This window comes from Pristis pectinata, chromosome 7 (assembly GCF_009764475.1).
Source record: "Pristis pectinata isolate sPriPec2 chromosome 7, sPriPec2.1.pri, whole genome shotgun sequence".
Classification (NCBI taxonomy): Eukaryota; Metazoa; Chordata; class Chondrichthyes; order Rhinopristiformes; family Pristidae; genus Pristis; species Pristis pectinata.
In genome coordinates this window covers 60,591,965-60,611,477 of record NC_067411.1, presented here as the reverse complement: position 1 = coordinate 60,611,477, position 19,513 = coordinate 60,591,965, and the positions used below count along the sequence as shown (strand labels likewise).

The following is a 19,513-nucleotide window of genomic DNA, read 5'->3' as shown; positions in this document are numbered from 1 at the left end:
TTTCCTCAAATGTCATTCCAGTTGAGAACTCAGTTGTCCTCCATGCTTCATCAAGTGAGCATTAAACTCAAATCACTCCAACAACTCACTTTCCCTTGGTCTCATTCTAACAGTGAGATATATGATAACGGCAGCAGGGTTATCCCAGCATTAATATCACCAAAACCATCTATTTTCTTTTATTTTTCTTCCATACCAGCACAATATATCTGGGCACCCTTAACCCAAGACATATCGTATTAGGAGCAGCCATTGGAAACGGCTCAACAGAATGAGGTGGCAGAAGAACCAACCTCACTTCATCTCATGTCCTTCGTCAAATCAAAAGGGTCTGATCGTTTTAATCTTTTCGGGCCATTGAACAGTAAAGCATTTTGTCAAAGAATTGAACTCTTCCCATTGCTCAGTTACTGCATCACCGACCAAAACACCGAGGAATCTCAGACTAGCAAACTCACTGGGAGTTGGTTCCTTCTCCTGGCCGCAATGACGTGACGTCATTTGGAAAGTGCCAGTTGTTGAGAAAAGGCAGTACAGCAATTTATCACTTCGTTTATGAATATCTGACCAGCATTTACTGCATGTAAAACTGCGTTTCATGTAGGTCCCTATACTTGAATCTCTCTATTAGTATATGTGTTGATACAAGCCTTCCCCTTAAGGTTAGGATCTGAACCTCAAACAGCTCAGAAGGATAGGCTCCCGCACTCAAAACTGTCCAGAATGTAGTTTGTAGCTCATTAGAAACTGCATTTTAATGTAAATGCGAATGAGAATTACCTAAAGGGCGTGATTTCATTATGAAATTAAAACAAAAATGCCATGTTTATTCGTTTAAAATTTCCGTTATTTTAACCAAAACAAAAAGTGACTTTACAGGATCAAAAAACAAAATATCTCACCAAACACAAACTGTAGATAGATCCTTAGTCAATGTAAAGCTCGCAAAATGAGGGGTTGAAATGAGAGAGGTGGCCAAATCGACTTGCTGACATTGCTCATTGCCTTCAACAGACAGAGGAGGTAAAAGAAAGCTACAGTCAGATATTCTGGAGCATCAGTAACGTGCAAACGCCAGACGACCGAAGGCACAGTCCTCAAAAGGAAGTAGCGCCTTTTCAGACCCTCCGGTTCTTGCCTACTCCACGTTGCACCACCAGGCCTCACTCTCTCTCCCTCTCTTACTCTCTCTCTCTACAGCCCAATTCGCGACTGAAACCAAACTCCCCACCAGTCTGAAGGACTGCGCGACATGCCAGCACCCGAACCTTCTGCTTTCCAGTTCGAGCGCCCCGCCGAGACTTCCAACAGAGCGCCGGGCCGACTCGCAATCCTTCACCAGGAAGCCGGGCGGCCCATCACCTGCCTCTCTCCCGCTGCTGGAAACGCGCGGCCGCGGCCAGGGCGCGCTCCCGCTCTGACGTGGAGCGGCCGCATGCGAGCCAGGTCGCTGGCGTTTTTCTCCTGCAGGCTTCTTCACTGGATCAGACTGTAGTCATTATCACTTCTCAGGTTAACGTAAGATACAATATTATGTAATAATATGGGCAGACATTTGGATAGTTTTGGCTCCTACTTCAAACTTTAACAGTTAATCGTGAGGCAGTTTTCCTCCAAAGAAGTTATGCATGAAGCTGATACACGTTTTGTAGATGGTGTTTTTTTCGGGTGAAACTTAAATTTTATGTGATTTATTTTGAAAGGAGAGATATGTTAATACAAAGCGAAGAGTTAAGGACTTTATGCATTGTGCTAAATTCTAGTACATGCCCAGAGGTAATGTGAAGGTCAAGGCATGAAGCATGGTTCCTTGGTAAAGGGGGAATTGAAGGGAATAGAATTGGGGATCCTGCTTAATCCAGATTAGTGCGTCGAGAGTCCCATGGACATCCACGTCATCCTGTTTTACACAAAATAAAAGAATTACATGCAAATTAATATTTTATATCATAATTCAATGATGCATTCATTAGATCCTTTGGGATATCTGTTGATTGTCCAACAGTGTGACTAATCAGACTGATCTACTTGCCTTCTGCTCCAAGTGAGCAAAAACCAAAACATCTCAAGAGAATTGCATCAGAAATTGAGGAATATAAATTCAGGGAAGTTAGGAATAACCCATTTCAGTTAGTTAAGATGGACCCCAACTTGCAAGAGACTGGAAAAAGTGTTTTATTTTTGCTTCAAAACATGGAACTCGGAGTGAAAAACAAAATAGGGTCTCTTTACCCTAAACTATTCAATAAGATATGAAATTTTCAGAAATGCATGGAATTATGATGTTATAGTCCTTCGTGAGACTTGGTTGCAGGCGGGGCAGGACTGGGAGCTCAATATTCCAGGGTTCTGATGTTTTAGTCATGATAGAGAGGGAGGTATTAAAGGGGGAGGGGTGGCATTACTCATCAGTGAAAATGTTCCAGCAGTGCTCAGAGAGGCCACACAGGAGGGCTCGTCTACTGAGGCAATATAGGGGGAACTGAGGAATAAGAAAGGAATGACCATGTTAATGGGACTATATTATAGACCTCCCAATAGTCAGTGGGATCTAGAGGAATAAATTTGTAGAAAGATAGCAGACAATTGCAAGAAAAATAAGGTGGTGATAGTGGGTGATTTTAACTTTCCACGTATTGAGTGGGACTCCCATACTGTAAAGGGATTGGATGGGATAGAGTTTATCAAATGTGTTCAGGAAAGTTTCCTTAATCAATATGTATCAGTCCCAACTAGAGAGAGTGCGATACTGGATCTCCTCTTGGGGAATGAGACAGGGTGGGTGACAGAAGTGTGTGTAGGGGAACGCTTAGGATCTAGTGATCATAATTCCATTAGTTTCAAGACAATTATGGAGAAGGATAGGACAGGTCCTCAGGTTTAGATTCTAAATTGGGGTAAGGCCAATTTTAATGGCATCAGAAGGGATCTGGCAGGCGTGGATTGGGATAGGCTGTTTTCCAGCAAAGAGATGCTTAGTTAGTGGGAGGCTTTCAAAAGTGAAATATTGAAAGTACAGAATCTGTATGTTCCTGTTAGAATAAAAGGCAAGGCTAGCGGGTTAAGGGAACCTTGGTTATTGAGGGATATTGAGGCCCTGGTAAAGAAAAAGAAGGTGGCGTGTATCAGGTAAAGGCAGTTTGGATCAAATGAGGTGCTTGAGGAGTATAAGAAATGTAATAAAACACCTAAGAGAGAAATCAGGAGGGCAAAAAGAGGACATGAGGTTGCTCTGGCAGACAAGGTGAAAGAGAATTCCAAGGGTTTCTATAACTATATTAAGAACAAAAGGGTAGCAAGGGACAAAATTGGCCCAATTGAAAATCAGCATGGTCATCTATGCATGGAGCCAAAAGAGATGGAGGAGATCTTAAATGAATTTTTTGTATCCATATTTACTCTGGAGTCAGACACAGAGACTATAGAACTGAGGCAAAAGAGTAGGGAGGTCATGGACCGTATCCAGATTATGGAAGAGGAGGTGCTGGCTGTCCTGAGGTGAATGAAGGTTGATAAATCCCTAGGACCTGACAAGGTGTCCCCTCGGTTAGTGCAGATATTGCAGGGGCCCTGGCAGAGATATTTAGAATGTCCTTAGCCACAAGTGAGGTGCCAGGGGACTGGAGGATAACTAATGTTGTTCTGTTGTTCAAGAAAAACTCTAAGAATAAGCTGGGAAACTATAGGCCGGTGAGCCTGACATCAGTCATGAGTAAATTATTGGAAGGTATTCTAAGGGCCAGGATATATAAGCATTTGGATAGACAGGGCCTGATTAGGGATAGTCAACATGGCTTTGTGTGTGGTAGGTCATATCTAACCAATCTTATAGACGTTTTTGAGAAGGTCGATGAGGGAAAGGCGGTGGACGTTGTCTACATGGACTTTAGCAAGGCCTTTGACAAAGTACCGCATGGGAGGCTGGTCCAGCAGGTTAAAGTCGTTTGGCATTCAGGATGAAGTGGCCAATTTGATTCAACATTGGCTCAGTGGGAGAAGCCAGAGAGTGGTAGTAAATGGTTGTCTCTCTGACTGGAGGCCTGTGACTAGTGGTGTGCCTGAAGGATTGTTTATCATCTATATTAATGATTTAGATGATAATATGGTAACTGGATCAGCAAATTTGCAGATGACACCAAGATTAGGGGCGCAGTGGACAGTGAGGAAGGCTATCAAAGACTTGCACAGTGAATGGTAGGGCTCTGAGGTGTGCAGTAGAACAAAGGGACCTGGGACTACAGATCATAGTTCCTTGAAAGTGGCGTCATAAGTATATAGGGTCATAAAGAGAACTTTTGGCACTTTGGCCTTCATAAATCAGGCATTGAGTACAGGAGTTGGGATGTTTTGTTGAAGTTGTACAAGACATTAGTGAGGCCAAATTTGGAGTATTGTGTGCAGTTCTGGTCACCTACCTGCAGGAAAGATATCAATAAGCTTGAAAGAGTGCAGAGAAAATTTACAAGGATGTTGCTGGGTCTTGAGGACCTGAGTTATAGGGAAAGGTTGAATAGGTTAGGACTTTACTCCCTGGAGAGCAGGAGAATGAGGGGAGATCTTAGAGAGGTATACAAAATTATGAGGGGTATAAATAGGGTGAATGTATGCAGGCTTTTTCCCCTAAAGTTGGGTGAGACTAGAACTAGAGAATGTAGGTCTAGGGTGAAAGGTGAAATAGTTAAGGGGAATGTGAGTGGAAACTTCTTCACTCAGAGGGTGAGTGTGGAATGAGCTGCCAGTGGAAGTGGCAGATGCGGGTTCAATTGTAATGTTTAAGAGAGGTTTAGATAGGTATATGGATTGGGGTGGGGGGCGTTGTTTGGAGCGATATGGCCCGGGTACAGATAGAACTGGGCAGAAGATCAGGTTGGCATGGACTAGATGGGTTGAAGGGCCTGTTTCTGTGCTGTAGTACTCTCTGACTATGACAGTAGCAGTGCAGGGAAAGGGTGTTTCTTGGTTGAGATAAGAACAGAAGCTGCAAAGACAAGCAGAATTAATGGTTATTTAAAAAATGAATCCTTTATCCTTTTGTGGCATGATTTAAATTTTGGAAGAGGTATTAAATTGAGGCCCTGTCTGACCCTTCAAATCTGCACAAAAGGTCCCATGGCTTTCTTAAAAGGAGCTTTGTGAAGGCAGGAGACAGATTCTCCTGAGTCCTGGTCACCCTTTATTTTTAAACCAGCATCACTAAAACAGATTATTTGGTCTTTCTCTCAATGCTGTTTATGATAACTTGGTAGGCACAATTTTATTCGAGATTTTCCTATATTACAGTAATGTCAACACTACTAAAATACCTGTGGAACTCTTTGAAATATCCTGAAATTGTGATAGGAATTACCTACATTACTTCTTCTGTTGTCCCAAAATTAAAGTCACCCACCTATGGTGCAGAAGGTGATTGGTAAATCTGTAATTATTTAATGCCCATATATGTATAACTGTAAAAAATTAATATATAAGATGAGATCACAGGATAACAACTTGTATTTATATGTGCATTTTTCATGGAAAATAATATTTTCAAAAATATCAGAAGGCAAAGGAGATGTGTTGAGTCAGATGATGGTGAATGACACAAAAGCTGCATGCCTCCCAAAACAAGTGTTTGATATTGTCCGATTATGCAATGTTGAAGCATTGAATTTAAAGGTTTTATTTAACCAAATCAAACAAGAACTTAAACATTGCTGTAAGATTGAGTCTGTAGATTAGAAGGTCCCAGCTTTTTAAATGTTTTTGATGATCATCTAAAACAAGGCGTGACACTGGGTAATAGGTTCTGATATTTTCTGTCTGTGTCCAAGCAAACGTTGTGAGAATTTGTCATAAAGTATCCACTGTTTTATCAACAGAGTGCTTTCTACTGTGCTAGTATGCATTTTTAGATTTTCAATACCAGCCATTCTTATTTTTTCTTCAAGAAATGCAACAGCAGATGTATACTTGTAAACCTCTTGCCTACGAGCAATAAGAGAATTGTCTCTTTGATCCTGTATTTTACCCACATCTCAATTACACTAATTCGTTTGTCTGATCAGTATCTATTTGAAGAAGACTGGATCTATATGCTCCATCTCATACTCCCTTTTAAAATTCATATTCATCAGTCCTCACCCTACTCCAATCTCAAGTTTCTACCTGCTTTAAGAAGACCACTGTCACGACTTGGTATGGCATCTACCCTGCCCAAGACTGCAAGAAATTGCAGAGTTGTGGGCACAGCTCAGTCCATCACGAAAACTAGCCTCCCCTTCATGGACTCTTCCCGCTACCTCGGGAAAGCAGCCAACATAATCAAAGACCCCTCCCACACAAGACATTCTCTCTTCTCCCCACTTCCATTGGCATAAGATACAAAAGCTTGAAAACACACACCACCATGCTCAAGGACAGCTATCCCACTGTTATATGACTCTTGAACTGACCTCTTGTATGATAAAGATGAACTCTTCACCTCACAATCTACCTCATCATGGCCCTTGCACCTTATTGTCTACCTGCACTGCACTTTCTCTGTAACTGTAAATGTAACACTATATTGTGTTCTGTTATTGCTTATCCCTTTGTTCTACCTCGATGTACTTATGTTTTGAAATGATCTGCAAAGCTTTTCACTGTATCTTGGTATGTGTGACAATAATAAACCAATTAACCATAGATTCACTTTCTGTATAACATTGAGCCATACATCTGCTCAATGGTTTGAGGGACTTCTTGTCCTTGTTCACTTTTCCCTTTCTGGAGGAAAAACAGCATCACCTGGCTTCATATGTGATGTGGTAATCTTGTTCTTACTGACATACTATCTGTTTACTCAGCTTGATTGAGGAAATATTGGCTGCTGATATTTTGCCATGTCTTTGAACTGTACAGGAGTAAGTGACGCAATGGAAAGACCACCACTGCCAGGAATTTACGTCCCCACTACATAATTGATTAAAGTGTGTCATCTGCTGTGGAACAAAGTTGTACAAAGTTGGGCAATATATGCAGATTGCGAGGAAGTGAATACTTTTTTAAACAACCTCTCATTCTCTTAGTAATATTTGCCATAATGTATAATTAATGTATTTGCAGTTTACTGAAGGACATCAGTCGTGCTGCATGTTTAATGTACAAAATATTCCAAAATGGTTTATTGAGGAGAAATAAAATAAATAAACAGTGAAGGAAGGGGTTGGAGAATTGATCAAAAGAACAGTGGAAATTATAAGTTTTCAGGAGATTAAATATGTGCAAGAGATATCAAGTGAAGCCATTGGGGAAAGAGAAGGAATGAAACCTTAATGCTTTGTCACTGGTGGTGAATAGGGCTGAAGCTCAGTGGTAAAAGAGAAAATGTTTAGTTATGTTTCAGCTATTATGAGTGTGGGGCAGGATTGATGAGGGAGTCTGTCTTTTCATGTCCTGTCAATATTTTATGTTCATATAAATGAAGTTTTCAATGATGCTTTGGAATAAGGCAGGGGCAAAGATGGATGGGTTTGTACAGCTGTTTTAGTGAAGGAGAAAGTATAACACCACTCTGAGTTGAGCATCATACCTTCCAATCAATGCTGAATTCACGTGAAACCAGAAAATAAAGTTTATGTGGATACAAGGCAGATTCCCAGAGAGTCGCCATGAGCCAATTCAAGTTTCCTGACCACTTTGGACCTTGAACCAGATTTAAGGGATAGTCTTGGCCAATGTTAGATGTAATAAACTCAAAAAATAAAGAACAAGAGCAGTGTGATAGCAATCAAATGATCAAAAATATTATTGGTATGCTGGCGCTTCTGATGTCTGGAGAGATCTGGTAGAGGCCTTCAGTGCTTGCCAGGCAGGGTTTCAAGAAGGATCATGTTATGCTGCATTCTCCAAGAGCAAAAAGTGAAGGTACAGGAAGACTAATGTGCTGAACGTAGATTGAGCCAATGAAGAGAAAGATGGGAAACCTAATATCCAGGTGCCAGCAATTCCCTTTTAGCTGAGAGGTTCATGTAGCCTTTAGCGTTGAACTGATGAACATATAATTAGCATTCTCCTCCCCCTATTCCAGCCAATGCCCCTAAATTCTGTCTACCTTCATGGGCAGATTGTATGGAAGATATCTTAATATATTGCAAACTTTTTGCTGTCCTCAATTTTTTTTTCCTTCTTATCAAATTACATCTATCCAACTGAGCAAAGGCTGGAGAAGGCATTGATATGGACTCTCCATTATTTCCTCTGACATTATTGTCTGCTCTTACTCTCTTATGAATTGGTAGACAAAGATGAAATCCTGTCCAATTGTCCAATGAAGTGCAAGTCTCTTAGGTGCTGCGTGGTCTGTGCGTCCTGTGATGTATTCTCAGAAGGAATTGGCTCAAGTGAGGAGTCAGCATGTGGAATGTGCATCAACTGGTGCTGTACCTTTGAAGGCCCAGGCCAGGAAAAAGCATTTCAATGAGCTCCGATATCTTAATTTATGAATTTTGATCATATTTTTCTTGCTGCTAAAATCAAATCATTACAATTAATGCTTTGAAATATGCAAGTTACTGCTAGGTAATTCTGTCACTAAGTAGTTTGGCAATCCCATTTTTTTCTCTTAAATTCAACCTAGGGATGCTAAAAGGGGAGTGAATTCCTATGGTTTCCACTCTGCAGCTACCAATTAGAAAATCTATGGAGAAGTAGCTCTGGGCTTACACTCCCTGTGTTTTAAGATTTCTTCTGCAATGGGACAAAGGGCACACCAGTGAGTTTAATGGCATGCATTCATTGATGAAGGCAGTGAATCTGATGGCGGAATGCCAGGGAGAGACATCAAATTGCAAGCAAATTGAATTAAATTACAGTGGTGGGTGGATAGATGGAATGTGAGAAAGAGCAGTGGAGCTGCTTGCAAGGTAAATGCAAGTAGGAAGTTACAGAATAGAAGAAGTTTAACAAGGTGGAATAAGAAGATCCTGTACTCAGTAATGTAGATCAATGTTGATCCATACTCATCTTCCTCAACTTGATTAGAATATTAAAATGTTTTGTGCATTGCGTAAGCCAACCATAGTGGTCTTTTTTTTGCTAAAACTCATGGTAAAAGACAGAAAGTTGGAAATTGCAGTAAATTATTCCCTATATTTTGGTATTGATATTGGTTTATTATTGTCACTTGTACCAAGGTACAGTGAAAAACTTGTCTTGCATACCAATCATACAGGTCAATTCATTACACAGTGCAGTTATGTTGAGTTAGTACAGAGTCCATTGATGTAGTACGGGTAAAAACAATAACAGTACAGACTAAAGTGTCACAGCTACAGAGAAAGTGCAGTGCAATAAGGTGCAAGGTCACAACAAGGTAGATCGTAAGGTCATAGTCCATCTCATCGTATCAGGGAACCATTCAATAGTCTTATCACAGTAGGGTAAAAGCTGTCCTTAAGTCTGGTGGTATGTGCCCTCAGGCTCCTATATCTTCTACCTGATGAAAGAGGAGAGAAGAGAGAATGACCCGGGTGGGTGGGGTCTTTGATTATGCTGGCTGCTTCACCAAGACAGCGAGAGGTAAAGACAGAGTCCAAGGAGGGGAGGCTGGTATCCGTGATGCGCTGGGCTGTGTCCACAACTCTCTGCAGTTTCTTGCGGTCCTGGGCAGAGCAGTTGCCATACCAAGCCGTGATGCATCCAGATAGGATGCTTTCTATGGTGCATGTCAAAGGGGACAAACCGAATTTCTTTAGCCTCCTGAGGAGGTAGTGGTGCTGGTGAGCTTTCTAGGCTGTGGCATTTACGTGATTTGACCAGGACAGGCTATTGGTGATGTTCATTCCCAGAACCCTCTCGACCTCAGCACCGTTGATGTAGACAGGTGCATGTACACCGCCCTCTTTCCTGAAGTCAATGACCAGCTCTTTTGCTTTGTTGACACTGAGGGAAAGGTTTTTGTCATGACACCATTCCACTAAGCTCTCTATCTCATTCTTGAACTCTGACTCATCGCTGTTTGAGATACGGCCTACAACGGAGGTATCATCTGCAAACTTGTAGATGGAATTAGAGCGGAATCTGGCCACACAGCCATGAGTGTATAGGGAGTAGAGTAGAGGGCTGAGGATGCAGCCTTGCAGGGCACCAGTGTTGAGAATAATCATGCTGGAGGTATTGCTGCTTATCCTCACTGATTGCAGTCTGTTGCTTAGAAAGTCAAGGATCCAGTGACAGAGGGAGGTGTTGAGTCCTAGATCTTGGAGTCTGGTGACAAGTTTGTTTGTGATTATTGTATTGAAGGCAGAGCTGTAGTCAATAAACAAGTCTAACGTAGGTGTCTTTACTGTCCAGATGCTCCAGAGCTAAGTGTAGGGCCAAGGAGATGGCGTCCGCTGCAGACCTGTTTTGGCGATAGGTGAATTGCAGTGGGTCAGGATTGTCTGGGCGGCTGGAGTTGATGCGTGTCATGACCAGCCTCTCAAAGCACTTCATGATGATGGATGTCAGAGTCACTGGTCGGTAGTCATTGAGGCATGTTACCTTGCTTTTCTTCGGTACTGGGATGATAGTGGTCTTCTTAAAACAGTGGGAACCTGAGATTGAAGCAGGGAGAGGTTAAATATGTCCACAGCGTGTGCTGTTACAGCCTTCACTGGCATAATCTACAGAAACAGAACTCTCGAGAACCTCAACTATGAAAACCTTCCACCTTAGTGAACAAAGTTTAACTAAGATTTTATTGCATATTGAGCCACAATTACTGCTTAACAACTCTCTGACCTTAAAAAATGAAAGTTATATGTGAGGGCATATACAAGTTATAAATGTCATTCCCTCAGATAATAACTTCACAATTTCATGAACTTTGGGGAAAGAAAGGCTTGGATTTATACAGTGCCTTTCACATCTGTTTCAAGGCATGTGGTTGATTGTCAATGAAGTGCTTTTGAATTGTAGTGACAATTGTAATGTATGAACTGTGGCGGTCAATTTGCACATAGCAAGACCCACAAACGACGACTTGATAATGACTAAATAATCTATTTTTGTTATGTTTGTTGATGGGTAAAATTGGCTACAACACTCGGAATCATTCCCCAGCCTTTCTTCAAAGGAACTCTTGCATCTGGCCAAGAGAGCTGACAGGGCTCCAGTTCAATGTCTGCCTTAAAAAAAATAGCAATTCTGACATTACGCAATATGAGAGCTCACAGAAGAAAGCATGAATTGAAGGTTGGCTATCACGTTTGAATACAAAAGGTCAGAATAAATTATCCTTTTTTCAAGCTGGAAAAATGTAACTGCAATGGAATACCCTAAGGTTCAGTTCTAGACCCTCAATTATCTGTGATCTATATAAGTGACTTGGAGGAAAGGGCAGGATATAAGGTATCTAAGTTTGCTGATGACATAAAAATAGCTGGGAGGCCATGCTTTATTGAGGATATTTGTACTTGGCAGCAGGATATAGATGGGTTGAGTGAGTGGCTAAAAACTTGGCAAATGGAGGAAATGCAGGAAAGTGATGTCATGCACTTTGGAAAGAGGACTACAAAGGCAGACTGTTGTCTAAATGGAGAGGTTGTAAGTGAATGAAGTACAGGGGGATCTAGATGTACCTGTGCAGGCAGATGCAGTAAGCAGTTGGGATAACAAAAAGCATATTGGCCTTTATTGCAAGGGGGTTGAAATTTATGAAGTATTGTACAATTGTTCAGGATGTTGGTGCGACTGCACCTGGAGTACTATGCATAGATGCAATCACGAGGAAGGCTAACCAGCCTCTTTACTTTCCTAGGAGAGTAAGGAGGTTCGGCTTGTCTCCGAACACTCTAACTTATACAGATGTACTGTTGAAAGTATCCTGACTGGCTGCATCGTGGTCTGGTACAACAATTCGAATGCGCAGGAATGTAAGGAGCTGCAGAGAGTAGTGGACTCTGTCCAGTACATCATGGGCACATCCCTCCCCACCATCAGTAGTATCTATAGGAGGCGAAGTCTCAAGAAGGCAATATCCATCATCAAATATCCCCACCATCCAGGCCATGCCACCTTCTTGTAGCTACCATCGAGCAGGAGTTACAGAAGCCTGAAGTCCCACACCACCAGGTTTCAGAACAGCTACTTCCCTTCAACTCTTTGGTTCTTGAACCAACCAGCACAACCCTAGTCACTATAGTTTAGCAACACATATGACCACTTTGATCACTTTGCACTAAAATTAACTTTGTTTTTTTTGTTCTATTTGTGTTCTTTCTTGTAAAAACTGTGTATAATTTATGTTTTTCTTGCGAATGCTGCTTATATGTTGCTATATGCCTGTGATGCTGCTGTATGTAAATTTTTCATTGCACCTGTGCATACATATACTTGTGCAAATGACAATAAACTCGACTTTGAGTTTTGGTTCTCTTATTAAAGAAAGGATATACTGATATTGACGGCAGTCAAGAAGAAATTCCCAATTCCTGGGATGAGAGGGCAGTCCGATTAGGAACAATGCACACAAAATGCTAGAGGAACTCAGCAGGTCAGGCAGCATCTATGGAGGGAAAGAAACAGTTGATGTTTTGGGTCGAGAGCCTTCATCAGGACTGGAAACTCAACCCGAAACATTGACTGTTTATTCCAGCATTGACTCCAGCATTTTGTGTGTATTGCTCCAGATTCAAGCATCTGCAGAATCTCTTGTGAATCCATGCTCTCCGATTAGGAATGGATAAAGAAATTAGATCAGTAATTTTGGAATTTAGAAAAAAGTTGAACTTATTAAAACAAGTAAGATCCTAAGTGACATGATATGGTAGATGTTTAGATGTTTCCACTAGAGGGAGAGTCCCAAACAGGGGGACGTAGTTACAAGATACGGAGGCAGTCATTTAAAACTGATGCATGTAGGAATTTCTTCTCAAAGATCACAGCGAGTCTCAGAAATTCTCTACCCCCGAGGGTTGTGGCAGCTAGATCATTGGAGGTAGATTCTCTTTCCAGTGAAAGAGAAGGTAAATAAACTTTTGAAGGATTAAGGAAAGATGGCTTTGGAGGACTGGCACAGAAGATGTATCTTGGGCCAGATCAGCTATGATTGTATTCAATAGAAGGGCAGGCTTGAGGGGCCAGTTGGTTTACTTCCGCTCCAATTTTTTTGTTGTGCCAAAGTCTGTGGATTGGACATTGAACCTGGAACTTCTTGACATTGAGGCAAAAACTTCAACATTTGAAATTTTAACAAATACAAATTATTATCTTTTGATTATTTTATTATATTTTATCATTGCATTAATTTAATGAATGTGTTGCAATATTTATTTGATTCTCTACAAAATGTTTATACTGACAAAGCTTCTTACTACCTGGTTTTGGGTCTCTTGAAATCCTTCACTGTGATTGGCTGCTTAGCCTGATTGATGACATCGGTATTGATGGACACTAGAGATTTTGAGCTGAATCAAAGGATTTGAGAGCTGTATGTAGTGTTGGAGATGTGGAAAAGATATGGTGAGTAAGCTCCTAGATGGGTCTCACATGTATTGGAACTTTATATGACAGCCACGGGAGACAAAATAAGCAAGTTTGCAGAGGGGTAAAGGGCAAGTAGTGCTTATGAAGTTTAAGATACAGACTGGAGGGTTCTATATATTGAATATAGTAGGATTTTGGGATATTAAAGACATGCAAGATTTCAGCAGCAGTTGTGTTGAGGCACAGGTGGAGATGAGTAATTCTATCTTTACATAGGGAGTCTTCAAGTCAGAAAAGTAGTGGGCCAGAAACTCAGTTTGGGGTCATGTACCAATGTAGGGTTGCACGGTGTGGTCAAAGATTAGTTAGTATTTGAGAAGGGAATGGGGTCTGTTGTTAATGTAAAACTTTCAAAATAGGTAAGATATAAATAGTAATTTTAATTTACCAGTTGCTTAAGTGGAGAAGTTATGATTCATCCAAGATGCAATGGTCAAAATGAGCACTGAAGGAACATAAGAAACAGGAGCAGGAGTAGATCAATTGGCCCTACAACCCAGGTATGTGATTCAGTAATCATGGCTGGTACAATTTTGGCCCAAACACCATGTTGCCACTCTCTCCCTATGCCCCTTGACTCACAGATACAGCACGGAAACAGACCTTTCAGCACAATTCATCCATGCCAGCCAAGGTGCCTATAAAATTGTATTTACCTGTATTTGGCCTGTTTCCCTCTAAACCTTTCCTGTCCATGTATCTGTCCAAATGTTTTTTAAATGTTGTAATTGTACCTGCCTCCACCACCATCTCTGGCAGTTTGTTCCATTTATCCACTACCCTCTGTCCTTCATATCTCCTTTAAATCTTTCCCCTCTCACATTAAATATACAGGCTGTATTGTTGGCGCCAGAAGCATGGCAACACTTGCGGGCTGCTCCCAGAACACACTACGCAAAAGATGCATTTCACTGTGTGTTTCAATATACATGTGACTTAAGATATCTTCTTATCTTATCTTAAATATGCCCTCTAGTTTTGGACTTGTGCACATGACAATAAACTTAACTCAAGTAGGTTGAGGTACAAGTACAATAAAAAACTTGCTTTCAGCAGCATCACGGGCATGTAGGTAGACTCCCTTCCCTTGGAAAAAGACTATGACTATCTACCTTATCTATGCCCCTCATAATTTTATAAACCTCTGTAAGTACACCTCTCAGCCTCCTTCACTCCAGGGAAAACAGTCCCAGCCTATCCATTCTCTCCTTATAACTCAAGCCTTCCAGTCCAGGCAACATCCTTGTGAATCTTTTGTGAACCCTCTCTAGCTTGTAGAGAATGCTGGAGATTCATGATGCTCTGAGAAAATCAATTCCTCTCCATCTCCATTTGAAATGAGTGATTTATTTTTCAGAAACTATTCCCACCCCACCACCATTAACAAAAGATCCTCCCAGCATCCACCCTCTCATTCCCCTTCAGAATCTTTTAAGTCTCAATAAGATCTGCACTCCATGAGTTTAGGCTCAACTTGCTCAACATTTCTTCATGTGTCAACCCCTTCATCCCAGGCATCATTCTAGTGAATCTTCTCTGCATTGCCTCCAAGCATATCCTTTAAATATACAAGTCACCAGAAGTGGGATTTCTGAATATTTTTAGCATATAAATGGAAGTTGTCACCATGTTTATGTCTGTGGAAGGCTCAGCATTTAGATGTGAATGGGTACAATCTCCATTAGAAGAGTAACTTCAGCTACAGTCAGACAACTATAAGTACATGAGGCAAACTCTCTGAGTTGGACAACAAATGACAGATGTTGATTGGCAGAATATGCAGGAAGAGCAAGATAGCTAAAGACTGCCTGTGCCATTAAATGCTGATAATCCAGTTTTCTTGGGAGTGCCTGTTTGCTCCGTGACAATTTGATCTAATTTCCTCTGCAACTTCCCCCCTTTACCCAAGATCCACAATGGAGGCCTCAAACCCCACCACCCCCACTTTACTAATCTCTACTACCCTCGTCTTGGTTGCTGGCTCACTCTACCCCTACCTCTGGCCAGTTAACTTGTTCTGTTATCCAACACCAGGACCTAATTTTTGCCTTGTCTGATGTTCCTCTATCCAGTAAATTGACTGATGGAAGGACATCAAATGTGCATGTAAGGATTTATCTGCTGATATTGATACCAATTATTTTAAGTTTGTTATATTTAATGTGTTATCCAAATATTCATGTTGACAATTTAAAGTTACTATTTGAGTAACTGATAATGTAAAGTTTGAAAGAAAATGTATTTCTATCTGTGGAGACATTGGTGTGAAATTATGGTGGGGGAAAAAATAAAAACTGTACGAAATAAAAGTTGCATCAGGTTTGTAGCTCGGTTGCATTTTTTATCATTCTTTGTGTTTCCCTTCATATTTCTCATAGGTTTACACTGTGCTATTTGTATCTTATAGCATAATATCTACTACTCACTTCATTTTTATCCAGGACTTCAACATGAATTCAACTGATTTCCTGTTCTTGCAGCTGTCCTCATTTAACAGCAGTGTTTTGTAAACAGCTGCAGAAACACAGGCTAAGTTCTAAAGTGGCATCAACCAACACTGAGCAAAATACAGAATGCTATTGACAAAGTGATATGTCAACTTCATTGCTTATTATGAAGTTTTTTTTATTTTCTCATTAATTTTGAATTGCAGTTAATAAATATAGATTTCAGATTGATGAGTTGCTGAAGTGTATGAGGCCATACACTTTCACCTTGGATCTAACACCTGTCCACACTTTAATATTGTTATTGTGATTTGGAATGTATTATCTGAAAATACCCACAATTCTGGCACTTGCAGACTTACTAAGGCTGGAAGCAGAGGGCGCAAATATCACCTCAGTGTGGCAGCGAGCTCTAACTGACGGCTTGGTCAGGGAGAGGAAAACAAAACTGCAGATACTGCTTGAATTAAAACTGCTTAACCAACTGACTTCTTCCAATATTTCTACTTTTGCTTCATCGGAAGAACTCAGTCGGTCAAGCAACATTTGTGGAAAGAAAAAACAGTTAACATTTCAGGTCAAAGACTCTTCATCAGAACATGATGGTCTTCGACCTGAAACGTTAACTGGTTTCTCCTTCCGCAGATGTTCCTTGACTGGCTGAGTTCTTCTGGCATTTCTGTTTTTAGTTTTGGCCATGGACAGTTTTGTGCAGAGGTCCTGCCCATGGAATGTCCCTGACAGGCTGATAGTTTTTAAATGTCTCTGACAGTGAGAGGTACTTCAGAACTAGTGACATTGAAGTTCATAATTTTACTAACTTTTTAGTACCTTACAGTTAATGAAAGGACTTAGAAATAATTTCAAAACAAAAGTATCTTCACTGTTTTCCTCTTTGCTTTCTAATCTGCAATTTGGAATCATCATTGGAACCAATGTCATCTCAGTTCCAATGACAAGTTTCACTGGCACATGAGCTGAGGGGCAATTTTCCCCCAGTGTAATGCTGGGGAAACCCAGCAAGACTGGACCAGCAATGGAAAGTAATGACAGACCCAGACTGGGGACTTATTTCACTTTATTTGGCCACATCCACTTATTATCCAGTAACTAGGTTTTCTGTAGCGTTAACTTTCCCTTCTTGGCATCAATCCCATCTCTGAGGCAAATGATCATCACCAAACTCTGAGACCTGGGACTCAACACCTCCCTTTGCAACTGGATCCTTGACAAACAGACCTCAATCAGTAAGGATAGGCAGCAACACCTCCAGCACGATTATCCTCAACACTGGTGCCCCACAAGGCTGCAACCTCAGCCCCCTACTCTCTATACGCTCTCAACTGTGTGGCCAGATTCTGCTCTAACTCCATCTACAGGTTTGCAGATGATACCACTGTAGTGGGCCGTATCTCAAATAACAATGTGTTGGAGTACAGAAAGGAGATAGAGAGCTTAGTAACATGGTGTCATGACAACAACCTTTCCCTCAATGTCAGCAACACAGAAGAGCTGGTCATTGACTCCAGGAAGGAGGGCAGTGCACATGCTCCTGTCTACATCAATGGTGCTGAGGTCGAGAGTGTTGAGAGCTTCAAGTTCCTAGGAGTGAACATCACCAATACCCTATCCTGGTCCAACCACGTAGACACCACAGCCAAGAAAGCTCACCAGCGCCTCTGCTTCCTCAGGAAGATAAGAAACTTGGCAAGTCCTCATCGACCCTTACCAATTGTTATCGATGCACCATAGAAAGCATCCTACCTGGATGCATCACAGCTTGGTATGGCAACTGCTCTGCCCATGACCACACGGACACAGCTCAGCACATCACAGAAACCAGCACCCCTCCATGGACTCTGTCTATTATCTCCCTGCCTCGGTAAAGCAGCCAGCATAATCAAAGCCCCCACCCACCCAGGATATTCTCTCTTCTCCCCCCTCCCATCGGGCAGAAGATACAAAAGCCTGAAAGCACATACCACCAGGCTCAAGGACAGTTTATATCCCTCTGTTATAAGACTATTGAATGGTTCCCTAGTATGGTAAAATGGACCCTTGACCTCACAATCTACCTCGTTAAGGCCTTGCTCCTTATTGTCTACCTGCACTGCACTTTCTCTGTAGCTGTTAGACTTTATTCTACATTCTGTTATTGTTTTACCTTGTACTACCTCAATACACTGTGTAATGAATTGATCTGTATGAACAGTACACAAGACAAGTTTTTCACTGTACCTCGGTAAGTGTGACAACAATAAACCAATTCCAAGTGATTCTAAATTTAAGCTCTCCTTCAGAACTGACCTAAACTGCCATTGCAATGCAGTGTTGCCAAAGTGCGTGGCCGGAGGATTAGACTGAGGGCCTTCTATCTAGCCAATTGGAGGCAAAGTGTGTGTGTGTGTGTGTGTGGGGTGGGGGGTGAAGGGGTTCGATGTTAGTATTTTGGAAAGAGCAGAGGAGAAGCAAAATTACCAAACTTCTACTTAGCCCTCGGCCCAGAAGTGTGCGACCCGGAGTGGGTAAGACCCCGAGAGATTACTGCAGGAGTCCCTGAGTCCTTGGTATTGGCGTAATTGAGTTATAACGTTGACAGAAAAAAAGTGAAAACAAATAAAAACGTATTTGGCAAGCTACTGAAAAACTTGTCTTGCGTACTGTCCCAGAGACTCAACAGGACAGTCCGAGAAACTTAAAAGGAACGACTCGGAACATTTAAGTGAAAGGGCAGGTGGTATATTTTATCAGAGCTTGAACAAAGATAGGGTTTAAATTCAAATGATGGGGAACCACCGGCTCAATGTTCGGATTTGACTGCAAACTCGTTGGTATTGCATGCCATTGGCTGCACCACCTTGTTTGGGAGGTCCCAAGGACTTGAAAGGCGCCATGTGAAAGTTTGCTCAAGGCGTGGCTGGGTTGTGTGCCATCGTTTTCTGTATCATTTGTGGGTTTTGCTGGTTAAAGTGAAGTAATGAATATTATACATAATCAAAAGAGTAATTACCCCACACTCCGATTTCAGTGGAGTGTGGGGTAATTTTCATGGCCGCTGTTGCTTAAAGTGAACTGCATTCAGCGATGACCGAAGTGCCCCAAGGATAACTGCAAGAACATAAAACACGGGCGTTTAAATTGAACGGAAAGTCGACGGCAAAGGGAGGTTAAAGGTTTTAAATGTTGCAGCGTGTTTAGTATTTGGATTTCCCAAGTAACAGAAGGGGGCGTTGACAATTCTCATTTCAAGCTTATAAGAGGCAGGAGTCAGGGTTTATGCAATATTTGCATTTGTTCTAGATGATAGTTACACAGTAAGCTGTCTCCCGGATCCAATCAATAATCAATAACCGTACCCATTGCGTGGTAAATTACTTCCACGTAACCACGAATGGTGAAATAACTGATGACATGGATATGCAAAGCAAACATATGTAATAGTTACATTATATTTCTCAGATGGTCCTGGGCGTTTTTTCGCTCTGTTGTTATTCGACAAACCGAAATGTAACCCGATTTGATCAACTTCTAACATTCTGATACAAAACTGTACAATCAAATGTCACGATAAGCCACAT

At 41.4% G+C, this 19,513-nt stretch overlaps 1 protein-coding gene across 7 annotated transcripts in view; it reads right to left on the bottom strand.

Moving 5' to 3' along the window:
* The window catches only part of focad (focadhesin), a 175,321-nt gene extending 173,923 nt beyond the window's left edge, over positions 1-1,398 (bottom strand). For 3 of the 7 annotated variants that reach the window (XM_052019162.1, XM_052019168.1, XM_052019167.1), the window contains exon 1: positions 1,269-1,372. The gene's annotated coding sequence lies outside the window, so the exon portion shown is untranslated. Of the gene's footprint in view, positions 1-902 lie in introns of all 7 variants that reach the window. The other 4 variants (XM_052019163.1, XM_052019166.1, XM_052019164.1 and 1 more) reach the window with 3 other exon arrangements.
* Positions 1,399-19,513: the final 18,115 nt, after the last annotated feature.